Source organism: Passer domesticus, chromosome 6, assembly GCF_036417665.1.
Source record: "Passer domesticus isolate bPasDom1 chromosome 6, bPasDom1.hap1, whole genome shotgun sequence".
NCBI lineage: Eukaryota > Metazoa > Chordata > Aves > Passeriformes > Passeridae > Passer > Passer domesticus.
In genome coordinates this window covers 14,407,963-14,431,843 of record NC_087479.1, presented here as the reverse complement: position 1 = coordinate 14,431,843, position 23,881 = coordinate 14,407,963, and the positions used below count along the sequence as shown (strand labels likewise).

General features: G+C 40.2%; 1 long non-coding RNA gene across 1 annotated transcript; it reads right to left on the bottom strand.

Annotated features, from left to right (window-relative positions):
* Window positions 1–283: 283 nt before the first annotated feature.
* Window positions 284–23,497, bottom strand: LOC135302678 (uncharacterized). Its single transcript, XR_010364245.1, has 3 exons — window positions 23,282–23,497; window positions 1,589–1,745; window positions 284–372 (listed from the first exon to the last, which is right to left on the bottom strand). It is a non-coding gene; the product is annotated as an uncharacterized LOC135302678 (long non-coding RNA).
* Window positions 23,498–23,881: the final 384 nt, after the last annotated feature.

Below are 23,881 nucleotides of genomic sequence, written 5' to 3'. Positions count from 1 at the left end.
TTTCTAGGCCTTTCCATGTAGGAACAAGTTCATTTGTGAAAGCTGAGATGAAAATATTTATTAGGAGCAGAGTTTAGACATGTATGGGTCCCTAAAACTCTGAGCCCAGAGATAAAAATCTGGCTACAAAATTCTAGTGCATACTGAGGCTTCTTCATTGTTACCAATGCAAATTCTGATGCTAATAAAAGCCATTTAATTTTGTTGAGTAATTATTTATCTCCCTAATAAAATGCTTGTCAAAAGAAGAGATTTGGCTGGAGTACCAGTTAGCCTTACATACCTTACAGCTGGGGACAAAACCTGCAGACAGAATTGCTCACAATGGGCCACATGCTGCAGCGTAACCTGGTCTGGTCCTCCATGCTAATCCTGGATGAGGAAGAAGCAAAGGAGCTGAATACCACAACTGCATATTATCCACAAGGTGTCCTCTAGCAGGGAAATTCTTCACTGAGCCGGAGCTCCGTGGAGGGGTAAGTGGGACAGGACTGCCCAGCCACACTGCCACCCATATCTCAGCCAGGAGCAGATGTACTGGACTACACTGAAAAGGGATGGTCAGCCCTTCTGCTCTGTGAGCTAAAATAATCAGTGAGCACCAACAGTACACATTTGTGCCTGCTTTGTGCAAGTTTCAGACATCACTGAGCCTCCACAACATAAGTACATCATGAAAATGAAAAATAAATTACCAGCTGTTTGGGTCTTCCTTTGCAAATTATACTTAGACAAATTTATGAAAAAGAATGTCACTTCACTTGCAGTGCTATTCACTTACTTCAAATATTGTGGGCAGGAAGTTGGGTTTGCAGTGCTTTTATTTCACACGTAAAGGATGACCTTCAGCTCACCTCCCTGTGGGGGTGAGGAGAAGGCCATCATCATCTCCCTGGTCCTTGGCTCCTGTGTCCAACCTGCTGCTGCATATTATCACTGGCAGATGGTCACACTGCTGTGTCTGCCCTGCCACACTCACACAAATCACCTCACCTGCCTTAGGTCACAGCCCTGTGCTGCCAGAGAGAGTGACAAACACCCCTCTCCTGTTACAATATCTCCTTCCCCAGAGGAAGGCCCTGGGGCCATGCCAGAGCCTGGGGAAAGCAGAGGTGGGGTCAGTTGTTTCCTCTGCTCCCTGTGTGCTGCAATTTAACCAAGTACCCCTGTTTCCTGGCAGCACAGAGAGGTCTGGACTGCATCATGATAAAAAAAACTTGACTCTTCAATTTAGTGATTAATAACACTTAGAATACTTAAAAATATGAGCTGGTGAAATAATACATCAAAATATGAGCTGGTGAAATATTAGAACTCATTTAAATCCCAAGCCACTTTGGGAAACAAGTTCTGTCCACTCACTTGTAGTTGCTATAAACACCTCAAGGCTCCCCGGGTCCTGGGCAAGGCGAGGGGAAGCACATGCCTTTCTCACAGATGTCCATGCCTTGGTTCACCATGCAGTGAAACACCCTTCCTGCCAAAGGGTGTTTTCAGCACTGCTTGGAATTTATCCCATGCTTTTAATCTACCATAAACAACGGCGTTGCATTTGTCTCTCTCATCTCTGAATGTTGTTTATACTCACTTGGATGTAGTGAAGGCTGGCTAGTCCAACTGGATTTCTTCCCCTGCTGCTTTTCCATGGTAATTAATAAACTCTATCCTGTTTACTGATCCCAGTATGAACCCCCAGAAACAGGGAGTTGTGGTGATTCACAGTAGTTGTTTTGAATTCAGTGAGGCTGGAAAAAAAAAAAAAAGTTCCCTGCATTGCCAGTGTTTTCTAAACAGGTATGAAATGACAGTGGCTCTCAAGAGGAGTCAGGACCCTGTCTCTCCTAATTCAGCAAGGCCAAACTAGCAGAAAGATGCCCCCATGGCATTTAATAGTACGTATGATACTGAAGAGAGCTTGGATCACATCTGGGCATTTCCAGCCATGTGTTCAAAGCTCTCAGCAATCCAACAGAAGTGTTTTCATCTAAATATTTGAAAGGTCTCTGCATCTCGTGAGCTAAGCAGTTGTAAAAATCAGGGCACTTGTCTCGGAGCACTTGGTAAAAGTATGCAAGGGCCTTTTCTAACAAGAATCCTGCATGAATACCTGTGTAAATATAAATGCATGTGCCAGCAATTGCTGCAAAAACAAAAATTATGGTATTTCTGAGTTTTATTTAGAACTTTGTATATAGAAGCAGAAATGAACCACCGTTTTAGGCTAAAAACCTGTCACACATGAGAGAGGTTTTTGTGAGGCACACCTATCTCTACTTACTTGTATAGAAAAGCTGCCCTGAGGAGTACTTTTCTTGACTGGAGTCTATGAAAAATTAAATTTAGTTTTCTAAGCAAGAGGAGGCAGGACAGTGGGCTGGTTACTCTCTTAATTTCCTGGGGAAAATTCCTAGGCAGAGTTCTTTGTCCAGATTTAGTGAGAATGGCCAGACTACTGGGTATTTTTACATGTCAGAAACTAATCCTAGCACAGTTTATACATACTAAAGGACTGTCAAACAGTACTAGAAGTTAATTCATCCCAGCAGTCCCTCTAAAAGAAGCTGCCGTGATACATCCAGACCCTGCAGTCACATCTGTGCTGCACATTGCAGGAATGATGTCAGGCATAAGCCACATAATTCCAGAAACACCCTTAGGAAACTAATCTATAATATCCCTCAATCCAGTATAGCAGCACATTTGTTAAATCCAATTATTATTGCCAAAGAAACCTGACAGATCATGGTGGGGATATGTGCTTTCCCACCCACTGTCCTTTGGAGAGGACCAGATGGAAGCCACGTTGCTTCCTGAAGAGTGGGATGGAAACTGCAGCCCTTCCTGGGCTGATCCCAACATCCAGTGGGAGCACACCTGCCTTGTGGTGTCAGAGTCAGTTCTGCACACACAGCTTTACACCCCTGGTTCTGTAGCAATTAAGGCAAAAGGAGAAGCCTCAGATGAAGATTTGGTGGCCCATTTGGACACAATCTAGCTAGGAGTCTGCTCTGGGATCAGCTCATGAGGTTTCATGACAAGACCCTTCTTTAGAGCCAGTTATGCGGTAACTTCTGCAAAACAGGGGAGAAAAAAAAAACATCTTGGATCCAGACGAACACAGACACGGCTTCTTGTTCTCATTTGAAATGGAAATTTAAACACGGATGTTTAGATAGACACTCCTCCTAGCAGCTTCTTGCTTGCTGCTTACTTTCACATAAGCCTTTTGTAATTTAAAACAAATTTGAGGCTTCTAATTACTCAGGAATGCTTTCCATTACAGCAGTCCTGAAGCTCTGTCCCTCTGAATGTCCTCAGTAACCCTGTGTGGGCTGTGGTTCTTATCCCTCCTGTTCTCCTCCTCTGTTACAGGTTTCTTTTCCCAGTCTGAATATGCACACTGCAGAAATGGTCTTTTGCTTTCCAAAATGCACCATAATGTAGTGCAGGACAACTGACCTGAGCAGGGATCTCAGACCCTGAGAACCATGACTGCAGGGTGCTTTATCCTTAGCCCAGGCAGATGCCTCTCAGTGTGAAAACGCTCAGCACAGAATGTCCACATTGTGTGAAAATAAGTAATAAAGGATAAAGTTTGGATGGAATTTTTTTAGATTTGTCCACAAAGACAATAAACCATATAGTATTTTTTAAGTGTATGGTCTAAATATTGATTGCTGGAATTAGAAATTAAAAAAAAAAACCAACCCAGAACAATTCTTAGAAACAGATTGAAGCAAAAAAAATTTACCTGACTTAGGTATAGTTACTTTCCACCAGTACCTATAGCAGATACCTTCATGGGCACAGATTTATTTAGAGATATTTAGTAAGGTTATAGAGATACAGAGATCAGTTTAAGAAATCCTAAAACTGCTCAAGTTGAGAAGAACTTTCCACACATTGTCTGTTCTTATTTTATTCTGTAAGTTCAGACCATCAGCCAGTGCTGTGGACAGAATAAAGGCCTAGACTGACTTTTGATTTGAAGCTGCACACCACTTTTCCTGCTCCTGTGTGCACCCTGCTCTGGCTGCTCCCCAGTGCTTATGAGATACACCAGCTCCATCCCTTTCTCACAGATGCAGAGCAGCTTACATGGGAGGATATCAAAGTATTTTGAAAAACTCACGTGTGCAGGAGTTGGCCAAGAACCATCTCCATTTTTCAGCACCATGACAGAGGAGTTAGAAAGTTACAATTGCAGAATATCAAATCTTCCCTTATGACCAGCCCTATCTGAAATAAAACAAGATTAAGCTGCAACTAAATCTTTATTTCGTTCCAACAGCCCTAGGGAAAAGTATTCTGCTTGGATGGAAACCGTAAGTGTAGGAGCATGGATCAGTAAAACAAACTGGGTAAGGGAGCAGGGAGAAGATAACACTTGGAAAGGGGAATGGTAAATAACCAGAAACTTTCTGTATTTTGTAGACATTTTCTTCTCTCCTGAGCAGGGCACCCCCTAGCTTGGTGCAAAGTGGTGCTGTAGTTGGGAGCACCATTTCCCTGGATTTCTCATTTTGTCAGGGTGGGAGATAGATAAGGTTGATGCAGAATCTCAGCAAGCAGCAACACTGAGGCAATGCTCTGAACTTCCAGGACATGTGAAGGGGCCTGCAGTCAGAGGCATTCATCCCTCTGCCATCAAGAGCTGTGACTCTTCAAAGGAGGGTAGCAATATGTATATGACATGTGCACAGGCACTACTTGTGTACTTAACACAAATAAAAGTACACCTCAGCCTGCTGGGCAAACAAACACAACGACAAAAGGAAGGCAAAATTATCTCTTTTTTTAATTTTTTTTTTTTTTTTAAGCAGGAAAGTCAAATCAGAAATCCTAGTTGGGGAGGGGGGAGAATACTTGGCAAAATAAAAGACATATTTCTATTTTGATTATCCTTACTTAAGGATATCTTTAAGACAGGAACAGTTCTGTAGAAAGGTGATTTTCATGATCAGCAAAGGCACACATGGAGATGCAGCTATAGTGGTAAAAGTGTTTTTTCAATAAGAACTTAATTTATTCAGCTAAAGTGGAATCAAGAGAAATAATCAGTCTAACATGCTCTTCTGCTTCTATGAAGCAATGTCACAGTAAGAGGGATTAGCACACACACACCAACCAGCTTTTTTTTTCTGTATGAGGCACACGGTTGTGGATATAACACACATTTCCTTTTAGCTGCAAAGCTTTTACAGTTTGCTCTTAATCAGATTTTCCTTCAAAAAAGAGATGAGTAAGTAAGAGACAAAAGTTCATGAACTCAAATCAGTGGTGCAAATCCCCTAGTTAAAAATCATTTGAACTTTTCTGAACTTCCAGATTTGAAGTGTAATTTGATTTACACTGTGTGATTTATAGTGCTGCTGAGTGCAGCTGTGACACTGACACAGAGCAGAGCCACACAAAGTGCTATTTGGGGGAGCAGAAATAGTTTTATAGGAAGTGTGATAAATAAAGCTTTGCTTTAAGTTTTTAGTTTGAAGATCATTTACGGTCTCTTCAAGACATTTTCCCATTCAGATGATTAAACGAATATTGGTCAGATCCCAACAGAGAGAGAATCATTGCCTTGGCTAGTTCTACACTGGAGTTGACCTCAGTGTTGCAAAATGTACAGGCAGTTCTCAAAGGAGTCTGAAATTTGCATGTCAAAGTCCTTCACCTTGCATTCCACATGTACAAAAAGCCATGCATGTGTCCAGCCCAAATGCACCAGATTTAATACTAGTATCAGATCGGAAACAACTTCTTTCAAAGAGAGTTGTAACAGACTTAGTTATTAGTGCATGACATTTATTTCATATTGAAATTTCTGAAAATCGGTATTTTAAGAAAAAGGATAGATTGAAAATAGAAGAATTAGCTCAACTATGCAGAAGGAATATTCTTGTCCTCAGGCTCAGCTGCAGCATATCAACTATTATCAACTTTAAATTTCTGTTCCATGTTTCTGATGGAAATATTAAAAGATTAATTATTTCTTAGCTGTTATTTGCTTGTAGTGTGATAAATTATTTCAATGGAATTCTGTGTCAGTCTTCCACTTTGATACATGCAAATTGATTTTAAGTTAAATTATGCAGTGGAAACCCATACTTCCTGTTGCTTATGATGGTGGAAAGGAAGAGGAGATTTGTTCAAGTGATCTTTAGAAGGAGTGTCAGTACCTACCCTTCCCATGACACACATGCAAGGGAGTGCTATGGCAGATTATCCTTAGCATGGCTTTTCAAGCAAACTGCTGCACAATTCAAGAGGCTCACCTTGTGAGAGCAAAGCAGAGAAGCCTTTGAATGCTGCCTCAGACTGAGCACAGCAAAACACCACTCTACCCTTCCATGTACTGTTGTTGCTTTCTTTTAAAAATAATTACTGAGATCGTTCTGCTGTAAAATGGATACAGCTGCATCCACAGCAAAGAGCAGAGCTCAGTTATAGCACACTGAGGCTCAGCCCCCCGTGACACAGCCCAAGAAAAAGTCATCTCAGAAGAAGAAATCATTTTCAAAAGAAAAGCAACTGAAAGGAGTAAAAATCCCAAATTTTACCAAGTAGCCAGGATGTAACATACCACACCCATCACAAAATACTTCACTGATAATCTACAACAACAAAAAGGTAACACTATAGAGTGAGCCAAAACTATCATATCAATTCATAAGACTTCACTCTCTGCTTTTGCACTGGTTTGCCATGGAAGACACAGAAGGAACATACTGCTGTTTTACTGTATGTTTTTACTATACATTCAAGGAATATGGAGAGCATTGAGGAAAGCTCCAGACGCAATTTGCTACCAACAGCAGATGATGTACATTGTCAGGGTCAAACGTCAGAAAACTGAAAGACATTTGCAAGCCTTGCACATTCCTTTTAGAACATGGAACTCTCCAGATAATCCAATTTTTCCCTAGGTTTATACCATATTTGCTTGAAAATACTCACCCAAAGTACATGGGTTAATTAATTAATCCATACATGTATTAAAGCTTGTAGAGGAAGTGGCAAGTAAGACAGAAATAATCTCACCAAAATCTGAGGGCAAATTTAAACAAGATAGTATGACCAATTCTCCATGGCTGGTGCCAAGATTTGGACTACATTATCTGAAATTAAACCAAGTATCACAAATTCAAGCCTTGGAATGTAGAAATTCTATTATTACAATACTGAACTGATGGAAACCACAATGCAGCAACAAGTACAATCTGTGGGTTTAGAAGCTAACAAAGCTACAAGCACTGAAAATACACCTAATGGGTAAAGAATGTTTCTGATTTAACTTTTGTTGGTATGAGTAACTATGCCCTGCAGACCAACTCCCAAGTGCAACGCACAAAGTAATCTTTAGCAATTAAATTTAAATCTGACAATAAATCATTTTAGAAACATTCTCCTAGTTCACTTGGGAAAATGTTGCCTGAAAAATCTTGGTCATAAAGAGTGCATGTTTGCTAATTGATACTGAGCTGGGGGAAATAATGAGTCAGTCAGTGGGGAGGTGTTCTATAGGGTTTAGTTAAATAGAAAGCACAATGGATAATCAGAGCTAGTTTTGGAGTTAGCATAAGTAACAAGGGCTACACCAATCTGGATGAGACAGTTCTTATATTCATCTTGTCTTCATCACCTGTTTATCACCTTCATCACCTGACACTAAATGTTAAAAAAATAAATAAATTTTATAAATTATCCATTTCATAGTCTTTAACATTTATCAGTTGAGATAATTTTTTCTCATCAGGAGCACTAGAACAGCTTTTGAGCAAAATTCTTTGGCAGTTTGGAAAAGACAAATCAAACAAAACCTGAAGATGGGATCCATTTTAATTTAAACCAGCAAGGAAACAAAATATTTGGAGAAAAACGGAAAAAAAATTTTTTTCTCCAGGAAGTAGTGAGAGGCAGTGAGACACAAATTGCAACTCTTTACAATGTTGACTTCCCAGCTGTCGCTACTCCAACTATTTTCTGACACCATTAATTACACACAAAGTATGAATATTTTGGCATTAAAATGACTGCTCTAGATCAGACAGAATGATAGAATCATAGGATGATTTGTGTTGGACCTTAAAGCACATCTCATTGATTTTCACTTCTCAGGTTCTTCACTGAAGCTATTTCAACTTGTTGATCCTTTAAAAACTTCTCCCTTAGAGAGGACTTTCAAGAACCATTTTTATATTACAAAACCTCACTCCAGATAAAACCTGGCAGTGTTCCGAATTTCAAAAGTGGAAATGAAAATTTATTATTAAATGTGGATGTACCTTCATGCAGCTGGATATCCTGCCTGGTGTCCTGTATACCCTGAAGCACTTGAATGAACCCAGAAAAAAAGAAAAAATCCATGTCAATAAAATCAACTGACCATTTAGTTTAACTTTCAGTGTCAGAAATACTTTGCACACATATTTACAAATGGAGGACTGGGCAGATTTCTCATGTAATTAATTTGGAACCTATTCCTTTGAGCATTCCCATTTTGCAACAAAAACGACAACATAAATATTCTTTCATTTAACTTGAAACAAAATGAACAAGGCATGCACATGAAAATGCAGCCTGACATTTATTTATAATAAACAGAAAAAATTTTAAAGACCACCAGTAATCCTTAGCTTCTTCACGAGTCACACAGAGGATTTTTTTCTCTTGCTGTCCCCCCTTACTGCAGAAAAGCCAGCAAACACCACTGTGAACACAGCAAGGAGAACTGCTGTGCCAAAACTGATTTTCCAGGACTGAAATGTCACATGGAAGTGCTCTCCTTAGCAATCCAAAAATAGAATCCTGAAATCCAGGTCATACTTCATAACAAGGTATGAAACCAGTTAGACACCAGTCATCCCAGTTTGGAGAGAAATCAAAAATTTTACATGTGACCAAAACTGCCAACTGTTCCCTGTTCTTCAGGTTCTATGAGAAAATACAAACAGATCAATTAGGAGGGAAACCCCTTTGGTTTTTTAAACTTTTAGGACTAAAATATTTTTCTTTAATATTTCTTTCCCTCCTCAAATGGAAACTAAATGTCATGGTAGGATTATAGAGGACACACACAAAATAAGAGCAGACTGCCATTCAGGCTCAGTGACCTTTGGATCCTGAGAAGGCAGGACAGCCCCCACCCCTCAGAGTCATCACCTACCAGCTTCATGTCACTGGGCAAGCAGAGCTGTGGACAGCTCTTCTTCCCTTGTCCCATTCCCAGCACTCTCCTTCACCAGAGAGAGTTCTCCTTTGTACTTTGTGTGTAACATAAGATTAAAATTATATGAGAGATGAACAACAAACAAAAACCTATTTTTCTCCTCCACATCGACACACATACTCTCTCTTGCTTTTTTTTTTCCCTTCACACACCTTTCACATCTATTAGCCATAAATATTTAATATTGACAGAGTGCTACAAAAAAATCTTTTCATGGGGTTATTAGCCATCACTTAAATGCCATTCTGAAAAATAAGCTTGATTTAGAACTGTGTATTTTCTCAAAATCTTTTATGAGCCTTCCCCACCAGACAGATCTGCTTATTAAGAGTTATGGTTCTTGAATGAGTTTTATTTTCTGTATAGCATTAAAGTATGGGGAAGGGTATAGGCTTCCATTATTCACTGAAAAAGCAACTGTGACTTAAAAGCCAACACACAAAACCTTAATGGAAAATACCCTCAAGTCCTAATATGCCAGTGGGTTTGAAAGCTTCAGCACTTTTCTTATCTCAGACACAAAACGTTGTTGCAGCCTGGGGCAGGTCAGGGAACTGGAAGTCCAGGGTTATGCTCAGTCCTGTACCAGTGCTTGGCTGATCTCCCTCCTCCTAAAACACCTCAGGACAGCATACACATGAACAAAGGCACAGGGAGGATGTTTGAGTACTCAGACTGTCTGATCCACTACATCCTCCCTTCCTCACCCCTGCAGCCAGCAGGGCAGCGATGCCCTGGAGGCAGAGGGAGAGATTCTGATCACAGGGATCCCGAGCACAGGGCCAGGCTCTCACCCATGTTAAACTGCTCCTGAAGATCCTCATTGCTGCAGCTTTCCTAGCCAGCTCCCAGAGTTACATACTGGCAGAAGAAGGCAGGGAATTGGAGAGGCCTTGTGACTTGGCTTCATTTTTTGAAATGCTGGGTATTAAACACTCTTAATTTTCCTTTTCTTTGCCCTTGCTGGAAGACATCCTTCCCTTTCCCCCCAGCTGCAGACCCCTTTGAGCTATTTCAGATGTCAAACAGGACAGGTGAGGACAGGCTCCTACAGAGGAACAGTGTGTGAGAGGATGAGTATGGAAGAAGAACCAAAAGGTAGAAGAGTGGGAGCTGGAGGACTGGTGGAGTTTCAACAGAAGAATCACAGTAGATAGGATGAGGGAGGGAGAACAGAGCTAGAGGACATGGGATGTGAACAGGTTAGGAAAGGAGCGGGGTACAGAGAAGAAAATCAAGAGTGGCAGGAAAAGGAAGGGAAGCAGCCTCTTTGCATGATGAGATTTTGTGCGTGAGTTCTGCCCGTTAATTCTTGCACTAAGCATCAAGCAACACCACAGAAGACACAGTTAAGCTGGTTGGTAATTCTGGCTATGACTGAGTCTCTCTGTTCCTATCCTCCTTTCCATCCCTTTCCTTCCCAGTGGGCTGTGCAGGCAAATGCTGACAAACAATCCTGTCAAGGGCAACACCATCTTCACATCAGCCCTTCTGCTTCACTACCTCTCAGCCTTCTTGTCCCTCCAGAAGTATCACGCCACCAACCATTGAGGACTGAAGTTCCCAAGGTGTCATCCTGCCTTTACTCAGCTGACATTCAGTAAAAACTCCTTGAGTACTTAGAGTTCATGCTCATTTGGCAAGAGATTAGAATAAAAATCTATTATCAGACTAATTGAGATTTCTTTGCTGAAGTGACTGGTGCTGATTGCAGCTGCTTATCACTCACACTGTTGTGGGCTTCAGGCATTGTAAAGCACACAGAAAACAGGCTGGGGTTGTTTCTGCTTTGGAAACAAATACACCTAATGCTATTTCCTCTGAGGTCAGAACACTTCCATAACAGCACCACAGACAACAATGGGAATTTTGCTGGAAGTTTTGCCCTCACCCTTATTAGCTACAAAATATTTTTATATATTTTGTGAGTCTTACGATACACTACTAAAAATGTCCAGGTTTAAATGTCTGTGCAGTTGTGCTGGAGGTGCAGATGTAGGCATGGAAACTTAGGAGTTTGATCAAGTCCATGGTCCCCCCCATAAAGCAAAAAGCCCAGCAGCAAAACTTTATGCTGTGGCCAGTGGGGCTTTGGAGATGTGCGCCATAAGAAGGAGCATTTCTGATTTCAGTATCTTGAGGGAAAGCAGAGGACAGCTTCATAGCAAAATTCATAATTGTAATTTAGTTTCTTTAATTTATTTCCCCATTAATACTGAGACAATTTTTTATGCACTGCTTTTAAAATCTACTTGCAAATATGGAAAAGATACTAGATAATGTTAAGCCTTTTGTCAGAGCATTCTAGATGCACTTTCAGATATGATTTACTATGGTCATGTGTTATTAAATAAAAACCTGTGCTTAACCTTTAAATTTCATCAGCATGGATCAGTTTGTTACTGGCATATGGCATCACTCCCCCCTTGCTAATCTGGTGATTACTTTTAACTGTCTTTAGTGCTAAATGAGTTATTTTCTCAGCAAGATGCAGCAGTGCAGGCAAACCTCTTACAACAAACCACCATCAGTGGAACCATCAGTGAATCCTTCATGTGGCTTCCCACATGGTGCCTTCTCTTTTGCTAAGAGCAGTTGACAAACTACAGTGGGATTTTCCATGAAAGTTTGACCAAAATTTGTGAATAAAATATATTTTTAAGAATATTCAGTATCTCTTCCATCCCATTTACACTTACTGCCTACTTTGTATTTTCATTTCAAATCATTCCCATCTTTCTGAAAGTTACCATATGGTAAAACTGTAAAGATATTTTTTAATTCTATTCCAATTTTTTCCAGTAATGAGGGAGCACTGAAAAATTAGGTACTTAGAGTAAAAGGCTGGCATGAAACATGTTTGATTTTACTGGACTGTAAGCCTTCAGGGTTAATGGTCTCCATTGACCTCTGGGAAGCCACAGTGCTGTGATGTACAGAGGCAGAGTAGCAGTCAGGTGTGGGAACTGCATGGTACCATGCCAGCAGGTGCCAGACCTTCTAATGGGAAACCCCAATTTGAAACAAACAAACAAACAAAAAAAACCCCACAAAAAAAACCTCAAAGAAATTAACTTTAATAAATAAATAAATAAATAAGTGAAATTAAGCATAGGGATTGTCAGTCTCTGCCAATAGTTTTACCACAGTAAGAGGGGAAAGCCTCATCAGTTCCATGCATGCAAAGTACATTCATCCATCAGATCCATGCAAAAGCAGAGAAAGAAGCTGGATGTATTCTTTACTGTAAATAGTAAATTGAAGCCAATTTAATTACAATGTGGTTTGTTCCTTTATCATCTTGAACTATGATGTGCCAAGACACAGAGTCTTTGGGAGTAATAATCAAGCAACAATACTAAAGCTTTATCAATTTGCTCCTTACCACTTGTTCTTCAATGTAAAGGAGAATCACTACATGGTATAGAAAGGGCTGAAGAATCTAACACATTGTGGAAATTGAGTTTACCAGTTGCTCTATATTTTTCTCTGGTGCTGCTGATGTTTGTGATGTTTCTCCCAGGCTTGCAGTCACACTGTAAGTCTGCTGTACTGCTAGCTCAGTCCTCACCTCCTTCTCAGCATCATTTCTGCTATGGAAAAACTCAAGTACAACAAAAAGAAGGAAAATGAAATGCTTATACACCCCTCATAGGGACACAGACAGCCCTCATCTGAACTCACAAATACACAGCCACACTCCAGCTGAAGTTTGCAGCCTTGTTTCTAGCCCTAAGATAAAACATCCTCACAGCACACGCTATTGAAGGAGAAACTGGTCTGCATCATCCCTTCTTATTCACCCTGATCAGAGCAAGGCCAGCTCTGGACACAGGCAAAGTCAGCAGTTACCTCAGGCAGTGGAGCAGCAATGCTGCTGATGTGCATTTGCCCCCAGCTGAATTGCAAAAAGGCTGGATGTGCCTTCAGCAGCTCAAAGATCCAGAAGCATAGGAAGAAGGATACTGCTAGTAGACCCAGCTGCTCCTGTAAAAATCAGCAGCTGCCACCCTCTTCTGTCCTGACCATAGTTTTGGTGTAGTGACATTCAGTCCTGCCTACCCTGCTGAGACAGCCCTGGGGTCTGGGGCTCTGAGACAAATAATAATAGTGGGAGAATATTCACCCAATGGCAGAACCTGGTCAGCAATGCCTGTTACACACATCCTGTGTTTGCTGTGGAGATGAAGAATGGTGTTACTAGAAAACTGTAGCCAAATCTCTGAAAGTTCCAGAACTGGGGCATGATTTCTAGTCTTGCTGCAAAAAACAACACTGTAAGAAGAGGGGGAATTCAGCTTCCATACTGAAAATGTAAATGTCTGCTTTAAAACAAAACAAAACAAAACAGTAAAACCTAGGAGGATTAAATAAAAAATACCAAAACCCAGCTGTAACATTACTGTTGGATCTCTTTCAACTTCCCTCAATTACCCCATTCTTTCTGGCTTCTCTGCAATTCACAGAAGCTGCACTCTCTTCCCAGCCTCAGAGTCACAGCCACCTGGGCTGTTGGCATCCAAGGGTGCCAGAGTTTGCAGGGAAACAGGACCCTGAAGCATCATAATTTATTCATGTGTGAGACAGAGACACCGCTTAACCACCTCACACATAAATGAAGAGATTAAATGAAAATTTATTTGCAGAGCTCCCTGGAGTGAAAGGTGAGAGACTGCATACAAATTAAATTTTAGATATAATTTGTTATAATTTGTACACTCTACTAATTCCTTTTATGCATATTTTAAAAGCACTCCCTCAAAGCCCACCAAGACAATAAGAGAACTGCCAACCCCATCCAGTCTCACAGTTTCTATATTCTGATCCTTGTGGCTGTGAAGCTTTTTTCCTTTCTGCTTACTGAGAATGTTTTTGTCTGGATATTCACATTTCGGCAAGAAGAAGCATTTGGCCATGGCTGCTGCTTATTCCTCACTTGCTGCAATCACTATTTTTCCCCTGCAGTACAGAAGCCTGTCCTATTTTACTACAAGGGCAGTGGGAGCCATAAAAACAGGGAAAGGCAGACAAGCTCTCTACAGGAAAGAGACCACTCATCAGGAATGACAGATGCAGACAGGGAATAGCCAACAGACTGAAAATTCATTGACTTAAACACTGAGCAGCAAACCTCAGCCCCTTCTTTGCTATCACGCACCAGGAACTGTTTTCAATGCCTGTTGTTAAGACCTTGCCATGCAGCCACCAGTAGGGACAAACTCTTTCCCCAGCCCCAGACCTTCAGCATATTTACAAACCATTTTTTCATTTTTCCATGCAGATAGAAAAGAAGAAATTACAAACAGGGTATGACAGCCCACAGGGATTCTGATTTTCTTTTCAGCAACCACAGCACACTGCCTGGTGCCCATTTCTTGGGAAGTTGAGCCCTGGGAGTCAATTGCCCTGTATTCAACAGGTGCCTGCAGAGCACACCCAGGGCCAGAGCTACTCCAGCTCACCTTCAGTGGGAAAAAAAGTGTTTTGTCTTGTAACTCACTTGTCACTTCACCCTCTTCAGGACTTTCTGGCCTGAAGAATTCTGTTTGTGTCATTTCAAGCTCAAATATCCCAGTAAGCTGGAAGACTACCAAAGGCAGATATTATCATCAGTAGGAGATGTGTCTGATCTATTCCTATGAAACCCCCATTCTTTTCTCAGAAGTTTAATAATCTGATGCTGTCCACAGCTGACCCAGTTATCAGCTGGAAACCTGGCACAGAGCAGACCCCTCACTAATCCAAACTTTGCTTAGTCACAAGCAGCAAAAGTAGCTCCTGCCCTGAGGCTGCACAAGTCACCCGTGAGAAGACCAGAGATCCCAGAGCAGTCCTTTCCCAGCACCCAGCTGTGTGCAATGTGGGGGTTAAAAATTCCCAGATGTTGCTGTTTCAGTCCTGAGAAGCATGTGGATAAACATTATATTTTAATATAAAGACTGCAGGTTAGGCAGCTGCCAATCCCTGATGCTAGCAAGAAGATGTATGTGATTAGGAAAAGCTCTGACAAGTGGACACTTGGCTACTTTCTGTGCACTGCCTTCACTTTGTCATAGCTTCCCTTTCCATAGATTTCTCTTGGCACTCCAAGTCTTCTAATCCTCCCGTCTCATCAGCATTTTTCCCTGTGGGAATAGCACATCCATAAATTTAAATGTTTTTGAATAAAAGTGCCTTGTCCAAACACTGAGCACAACACCTCCCAGAATTCTACAATCTGTATGGCTGAAGGGCATTTTTCATATTCCATTTTTTCATTCCCTTGGGAACACATCTCCAAAACCAGACATAAGCATCTCATCAAGCCCTTTTAAGCAGCCTGAAGAAATCCCACATCAAGATTTCCATCTGAACCACAAATTTATGCTTTTGGTATAGCCATTTGGTAAAACTTTATAGAAACTGGGGCTCTCACCCTGGTACTCAGTAGACTCTCCCCACAGATGGGCCAACTCCACACAAGCTCCTCTGTGCTAGGATAACTCTCAATTTCATCTTACAAATCCCTGTTAAGCACATGTGTGTGCACTCCTGGAGGTCTGGCAGTCTGAGCACACAGGTATGGGGGCAGGGGGTGCTGTGCTGGAAACCAGCTCAGATTTCTGCTGCCTGTGCCCCAGTGCCAGCCCCTGGGCCTGCCCAGAGGGAAGGGATGCACAGCAAGTCATCATCACTCCACTGACTTGTGTTTGAGCTACTGCCTGGATAGGGCTTGAAATTTTAGAAATCCAATTGTGGTTTTTTTGGTTTATATTTCGGGGGTTTTTGATGCTATTTGATGCCTTCCAACAGCTACACTGTTTTCAGTATAAGAAAGGTCTGGTGAGAAAGAAATAAACAAAAAAAAGCACCCCTCTGAACTTGCAGATAGCTTGTGGGTGAAACATATGCTGATGCTGCCCCAAGATCAGCCTTACTCATTAATTCTTAGACCTCATAATAAAACTGAGACATGAAGGGATTTCCAACGTTTAGAAATACCCCAATTTTGTGCCAAAACAAGGACAAAAAGAAAGGAACACAATGTCTAGAATGTGTAATAAGGCTTAACTTTGCCATGATCCATTATTTGACAAGAAAATCCTGACAAGAAGATGAGCAAGTCATAGATCAGGCTTTTTTAAGGAAAATTGAAGTATTTGTTTAGATCAGAGCTGGGCACTGGAATTTGAAGATGAACTGGACCATTTCCAGGATGTAGGGGAACAGACTGTTCCAGTGGTTGCTTCATCTCAGCAGATATGACTTGGGAAACAGAAGTTGGAATCCAAACTTCAAGCTGCTTCCAATCAATGATTTATTGAACCAGACCAATGGGATCATTAGCATTCCCAGGTTTATGCTGAGAGTTATGGCACTTGGCATCACTGCCAGATATTGCTTTCTGCACCGAGTTACCCTGCTAGTTAAAAAGGTGTCTGATGATAATTAAAAGTGGCCTGGTAGTTCATCACAATTTCTTCATGGACTAGTTTGCATAAATGCAAGCCAAACTGGGGAATAAAGTAAAATACACACCTAGAAAAGGCCCATTCAACATTGCACCACATTAAACATTAGCAGTATGCCAGAAATACTAGTTATACACACACACACACATATATATATGTATGAATTTATATATTTGAGGTATATTTGTACATGCATTTGCATGTATATGTGCATAGATGTACATAAAATTAAAAGGGTGAATAGCTAATTATTGGATAACATGTTTGTATTTGGACATCAGAAGACATAATATGACATCCAAAAATTTTAACATTTCAATTAATTTCTTTGTAATTTCTAAGGCTCCTTTTCTACAGAGCAGGATACTCACTTATCTCCACCTATCAAACCCCCCCATGAAACATCCTAAAGTATGTTCTCAGGACAGCTGTTCTTCTCTAAGAGCTTTTGTCTTGTCTTTACAAGGCATCAAGCCAAAAGCTCTGATTTTTTATCTTGGAGGTCATTTTAGCTAGTCTCTCCCAGTTTCCTTCAAATTATTAAAACCTTAATCCTATTTCTTCTACCTCACCATTTATTGTAAACATTTTGAACAACAAAGTATATAAAAAATATCCTGTTTATCTGTGTTGCATCAATCATAGAATTATATAATAAATCATCTTCAAACTCATGTCTAGGGATCATCTTACTCTATCACATTGCTCAGGGCTTTGTCCAGCTTACTTTTTTAATTTATCATCATCATCTTGTGCTCCAGCCCCCTAAGCATCTTACTGGCCCTCCATTAAGCTCCCTCAAGTGTGTGAACGTCTTCGGAATAGCACAGGAATCAAACCAACACTCCAGATGCAGCTCCCAAGTGTTGGGATAAAGAGAATATCCCTGCATTTGGTGACTGTGCTGCACACACCCTAAGCCTGCTCTGTTACATCCTCCCTTTCCAATTTCTCCCAATTGTTTGGTACAATCACTCAAGACTTACCGTTTTACAGGAAATGCTTATTAAATAAGAAAAAAAAAATCTGATTTTATCTATCTGATCTGGGCCCCAGAGACAGGAAGAGAAGGATGCTAAAAATAAAACCCCGTGAATTAGAAAATAATAGGCAGACCTAACCTACAGTTAATGAAAGTAGATTAAATTAATGGAGAAGCATGAGTATATTTCCATTTAACTCTGCACTCTGCAGTTCCTATTAACAAAACAGGAATTATTTTCTATTTATCACATTCTACTTGAAGAAAACTGGCAACAAAAAAAAATCCAACCTAAGCCATAAAGAAGGGGAGAATAAGATGTTAAAGCCATTCAGTATAATTTCAGGCCTCTCAAGAGAGATTCTGTGCCTGAAGAAATTAAATTTTCTTTCAGAACAGCAAAGCATCTCCAGCCCTTCCATCACTTCATGTGTTACCCAGATTCAACTGTTCCATAAATAAACATGTGGAGGGAATGAGAAGCAAAACAAAGGTAATACAGGAATCTAAATTCCTCCTAAGACCTTTTGCTCAGTCACTAGTAGTTCCATCATGTAATAGTTTTCCTAAAACAAGCTCATCAGACACAACAGCCAGACAGATATGGTCCTCCTCATAAAAATTCTGATTATGAGAAGAAATTAGTATAAGACCATCAGTAACTTAGATTATGTCAGCTAAAGCCCAGTTCTATTTGGGTTCCCAGTTCCTTTATTTTCACAGAAATCTGAACAATTTTCTCCTGAGTATCTGTGCTTTGCTTTAGCACTTGATTAACTCACAGTGGCTTGTACTGGAGATAAAAATTTCTTAGCTTTTCGTAGAACCAAGGGACAATTTGGGTCAGAAGGGAATTTTAAAGGACAGCTGATCCAACCCCACTGCAAGGATCAGGGGCAGCTTCAACCAGAGCAAGATTCTCCAAGCCCCATTCACAGACCTTGTGCATCTCACTTCTTTTTCTCTTATGGGCTTTTGGGTCACCTAGCTCAGCCCAAGGCAAGGATGGTAGAGAGGGAAAAACAGAAACCAAGCAGCCCAAGCCCATTTCCATCCAGCAACATAAAAGCACAGCCTTCTATCCTCTAGAAGATTTGATCAGTTACCCATATTTTAGTATTTACATGTGGTAACAGGATCAGAAATGCAATGATGGAACCAGTCAACCTCAGACATGCACAGCAGAGGAGAAGGTTGTGTCTGCACTAATTTGGAATTGACCATGCCCCTGATTTAAGTGCACAAGTAACACTCTTGACTCTGATTAACTCCTTGTGTCAGAAAAGTAAAGGGGGCTCATGAACAACAATAGGTGACTTTCCAGATGCTTCCTGAACAGAGTTTTATTTTTACTACTGCTATTAATTTCCTGAGTTCTATTAAGTGGCACTTGGAAAATATCACAGACAATTTTAATTTGTTAAAGTAGGTATATTCAGCTGTTATTTATTTATGCACCTTCTTCAGACAGTGTTAAAATAGCTGAAAAATCAGTCTGCTAATTTATCTCTTGTTCTGAAATTTGTTATAGTCAGAGCACTTATTTGTTTTGCTCACTAACCACAAGTGTCCTGTGGTTGTCCAAATGGGTACAAGAAGCTTTTAGAAACTTACAGAACTGTGAGGCAGAGGTTAACCCATTCTCGCTAAAATAAGATCAATCTTTTAAAAGCAGGGATTACTAAAATGCCAAAAATTTTGCACAACCCTTGAGTTGCTTTACACTACATGGATGTGCCTGTGTACATTCAGAAATAGCACATGAACACAGGAAGCCTTCCAAGCCCAACCTTCTTTTCTGTGGTGGCTGTAGGATCACGTTTACAACCCGAGCAGTTTTATGTTTTCACAGTGAGCAGAGACTTGACTGGGATTAACACCCCAGGTACCAATACAGGAGATAGGCTAAATGTAAATGCATGATTTTTCCAAAACATGAGGACTTGGCACAATTTTTGTTTTCTCAGTTTGCTACAGTCTTCAAGAGAGAAGATAATTTCTTAGTCAAAATCTTTCCATGGGTAAGTTTACAGCATGCAACTATTTGCTCAAGAAATTTTTGTTTGCAAGATCCATTTTGTCTGCAATATCCTTTGCTGCACAGTGGACCTTTTCTAAACAGAGCTTTCAGCAAGGCTTGTCAATTTTTTTTTTTTCATAAGAACTATGTTCCCTGTTCAGGGTTCAAATGGGAAGGAATGATTCCACCTTCCTCCCTGCACATTGAAGATATGCTCTATCACCACTACCCCACCAAGGGCAGTTTCCTCATTTGTTGCTCTATGCAAGAAGTCAGGAAAAAACAGGCTGCATCCTGTAAAACCACACTTCTCCCCATTACCAAAGGTGAGAGTTGATTTGCCTTCCACCATCAGGAACTGTTGCATTACACCTTAGGGATTAATTTGCCATTACTCCTCTGGTATACATCAAATCTGATGCTCTCTGCCAAAGTACTAATATGCCCATTACAGTGGTTGGAACAAATAAGAAAAGAAATTAACAATTGAAAAAAAAAACTAAGGAAATTAATTTAAACCAATCCCTTTTTTTTCCTGTTCTCTAGAGCATTTTCAGACCACTCTGTCTTTTTGCTGTACAACAGCATTGGGAAAATGTGTTCTCTTTCACATTGGCTGAAAAGTGAAAAGCTTGTGATTTTTTCTCCTATTTATATGGCAAATGAATTTCAGTTTTTCTTCCAGCAAACAACTTGTTCTAATAGAAATAAGCAGAGATTTGGTTTTATTTTGAATAAGTTTGGAAAGAGTTCATTATATATATGTTTTTAGACAAAAGTTAGTGGAAGTAAAATGCATTTGCTATTTCTGTCTGCAGCAGGTTTCATGTTTCTAGGTAGACAATCTGAAATCTCTTCTAGTGCACGCCAAGAACTAAACTTTGATATTTCTCAGAGCCTTGTGCTCAATAACAGAAGTGAAATTTTGCAGTACATCTTCATATCCCATGAAAACAATCCCAGGTGGTTTAGATGCAAGCAGTGAGAGACTGAATTGCAGATCAGTTTTCTGAGCCTCAGAACATATCAGTGTTCTGTTATACACCTGGAGAGGATGAATTGGACCCTCCCACCTGCCTTCTGGACCTCCCATGTGAACCCCCAGCCCCTGAAGGTGACCAGTCAGGGTACCAGGCAGTGCTCCTGGCTCGTAGGGCCACTTAAATTAGCAATGACTTAAACCCAAAAATTACTTAAAATCAAAAGAATAGTCCTTTATTTTAATCAGGTCCTGCATCTTTGCACCATCTGTGTGTAATGGTAATGAATGTCCAGGAAGATTATGAAGAGCCTGTAGCAATATTTCATGCTGTTAGTAAAGTGACCAGTCCATGTACCACCTTTCTCATCAAGTCAGCAATAATAACACTAATTTCTTGCTATGCCTGCAAGCGTCAAGTATTTCCACTGCCTCCAGAGATACCATGTTCAGATGCTGCTTGGAATTAGTGCTACACAGAGAACTTATATATTCTAAGTTAAATAGTTAAACAAAAAATGTCTTTTTTTTTTTTTTTTGCATAAACAGAGCTGAACCAGGGCACCATCATATAAATACACATAAATAAAAAATATCTCCACTTCTATTCAATTTACTTTAGAAGACTAAGAAAGAAAGGAAATAAAAACATGACAAAACAAATAAAAAAACCTAAAAGCACACACACAAAAAAAGACCCCAACAAACCAGCCAAATAAAAGAACCACAAACCAGGCAGTAAGCTGAAAGCATTTGCACTGCAGTGCTAGGACATATACAATTTACTTGCAGTTTATACCAAAAAATAAGAGATAAAATACAATCCTTTCAGCCTTTAGAAGCAATTCTCAGTCCAAAATAAAACCTCAAAAAGAAAATAAGTAAATGCTTCTTGAGGGTATGAGCTATTTGGATGTCAGGTCACCCTGAGTTCTTAAAGTAAGGTTCTGCACAGCACTGAACATTACTACTTTTCTGTTTCACTCAAAGGCAAAGCCGAGCATGGTGATGGCAATCATCCAGCCTTCAACTCTAGACAACTTCAACAGCCTTGAGTTCTGGTTATGATCTACCATATGTAGCTGTCATATTTTTACTTCCACCACCCTATAGACAGCATCTTATCTCAAGGTTGGATTGCACCTTAATGCACCCTAAATGAAAATTTATTTTCCAAGTTCTACTACTGTAGATTGCTTCATCTCAATTACTTATGATCCAGGTGCTTACTCTACTAAATTTACTGGCCTGAAATATGGAGGACAAACTTAAACAGACATATATTTACTGCTTGGCTCCAAATCAGGGCTTTTCCTTGTATTTACACCACACTGTGAGTATTTTGCTCAGTATCATGCACCACCAGTGCTGTTTGCAGGCTCTCCCACCCCATGTGCACACACCAGGAGAGCAAGCCCTGCCATGGAACAGGAGCAATGGCTGTGACAGTGTGTGAAAATGTTTTGGAGTGAATACACTCTTCAGTGAGCTACTCAAGGTGCAGATTCCTTGGAGGCCAAACTGCTGAGCAAACTGTGCTATGACAAACAGGACACCAATAGGTCTTAGTTAGACTTTCCAGCAGAAAATCCTTCTTTTACACAATGGATCAGAGAACAGCTAAAGAGCAAGACTAAACTAAGGAATAGCAAACAATATTTATCAGACTGTCTGCAAGTCAAACCACCAGTTATGTACTTCTTTGAATTACAGTCATGCTGTAATGCATGTAGTCTATTGTGACAACACACTCATGAATAGGTTTCACCAACTAATGAACCTACCTTCAAAGACCTTATTAGCTGGGGTTCAATTGTTGCATAAGGGAGGAGAGCAATAAAATAATCAAAACTTTGAAATGCATCTTTTTATCAATATTTATAATGTCTGGAAAGCCAGACAAGTATCTATCTTTCAGGTAAAATACAGTATGAACTCATTTCCTGTCCTTCCCAGTGAATTCAACATCAATGACTCAAACTGATTCCATCTTTCTAGAAGGAAATATTCTATGTTTTGTGTCTGAACAGAGAATTAACACCAGAAAAGAACTTAAGAACATGCTTTGTTCAGTGTCTGAAATCAGTTTTCCCACTGTGTTTTGTTTACCTTATACTCTTCAAAAGAGAAAGCAGAGAAATGTCTTGTAGTAAATCTTCACACACTGTGTAACTCCAGCTCTGTATGTAAACAAATGTGAATTTCTACTACATGCACATGTGATTTCAGCTCTTAATTACAAGAACTTTAAACGCAAGTCCAGAAATAGAGACACAAAGAGCAGCTTTTAAATTACTCACTGCAATAAAAGCCCAAGTCAAGAAAGTGCATATCTGAGTCAGAACTCCCACATGCGGGCTCTTAAAACATAGTTACAAATATTATCATCCTTGAGCAATCCTGGGTAAGTGGAAATTTTGGATTTATTTGATAAATTTGTTACAAAGCGGTTTCACCTCATGCTTCTATCAAGTTATCTAGTATGACAGATCCAAAATCAGAAAAATATATCTTGAAAATAAGCAGAAAAAAAATCAAACAAGGAAATACCCACCTATTCCCCAAAACTTCTACACAAACACACACATTGCCCAGTCTCATAGACTTGCCTCCCATATCTTACCTTCAAACACCAGTTTCAAGAAAGGCAGTCCTTCACCTTCCTGCCCACCTTGCACTCATAACCTCCCAAATTATATCAGTGGAGTGCACTCTAGATCCACTCCCAGTCCTGAAAGTATGTAGAACAAAAGTGAAATTTATGGCTACTTCAGCCTGCACCTCTTCTTGCCCAGTACTTTGCTCTTCTCTAGTCCTTGAGTTCTGTGAAGTGGGAAGCGTGATTGTTTCCACTCCTATTAGATCACTCACACAGGTGTCCTGCTCATAATCCTCTTTGGCAGGCCTGTGATTAATGAGGTTGTTTTCCTACAAAGTAGTATGATACACACAGACATCAGAATATTTTCCCCTTGCAAAGCTGTTTATTCTGTAAGGATCTATTCATCTGCCTTCTACCACCTAGTTATTCTCAATAACTGCTGGTTTAATGGTCGTGGCTTCATTCCACTTGAGGAGAGAAATTCAACTTCCCTCTCCCTCTTCCCCTTAGCAAAAGAATAGTAAAGGTCCAAGACACTATGTAAAAATTTAGTCACTCATTTCCAGTACCAGGTCTTATGTTCAAAGGAATGTGAAGTAAAATTGAGCAGTTAGCTGGTCT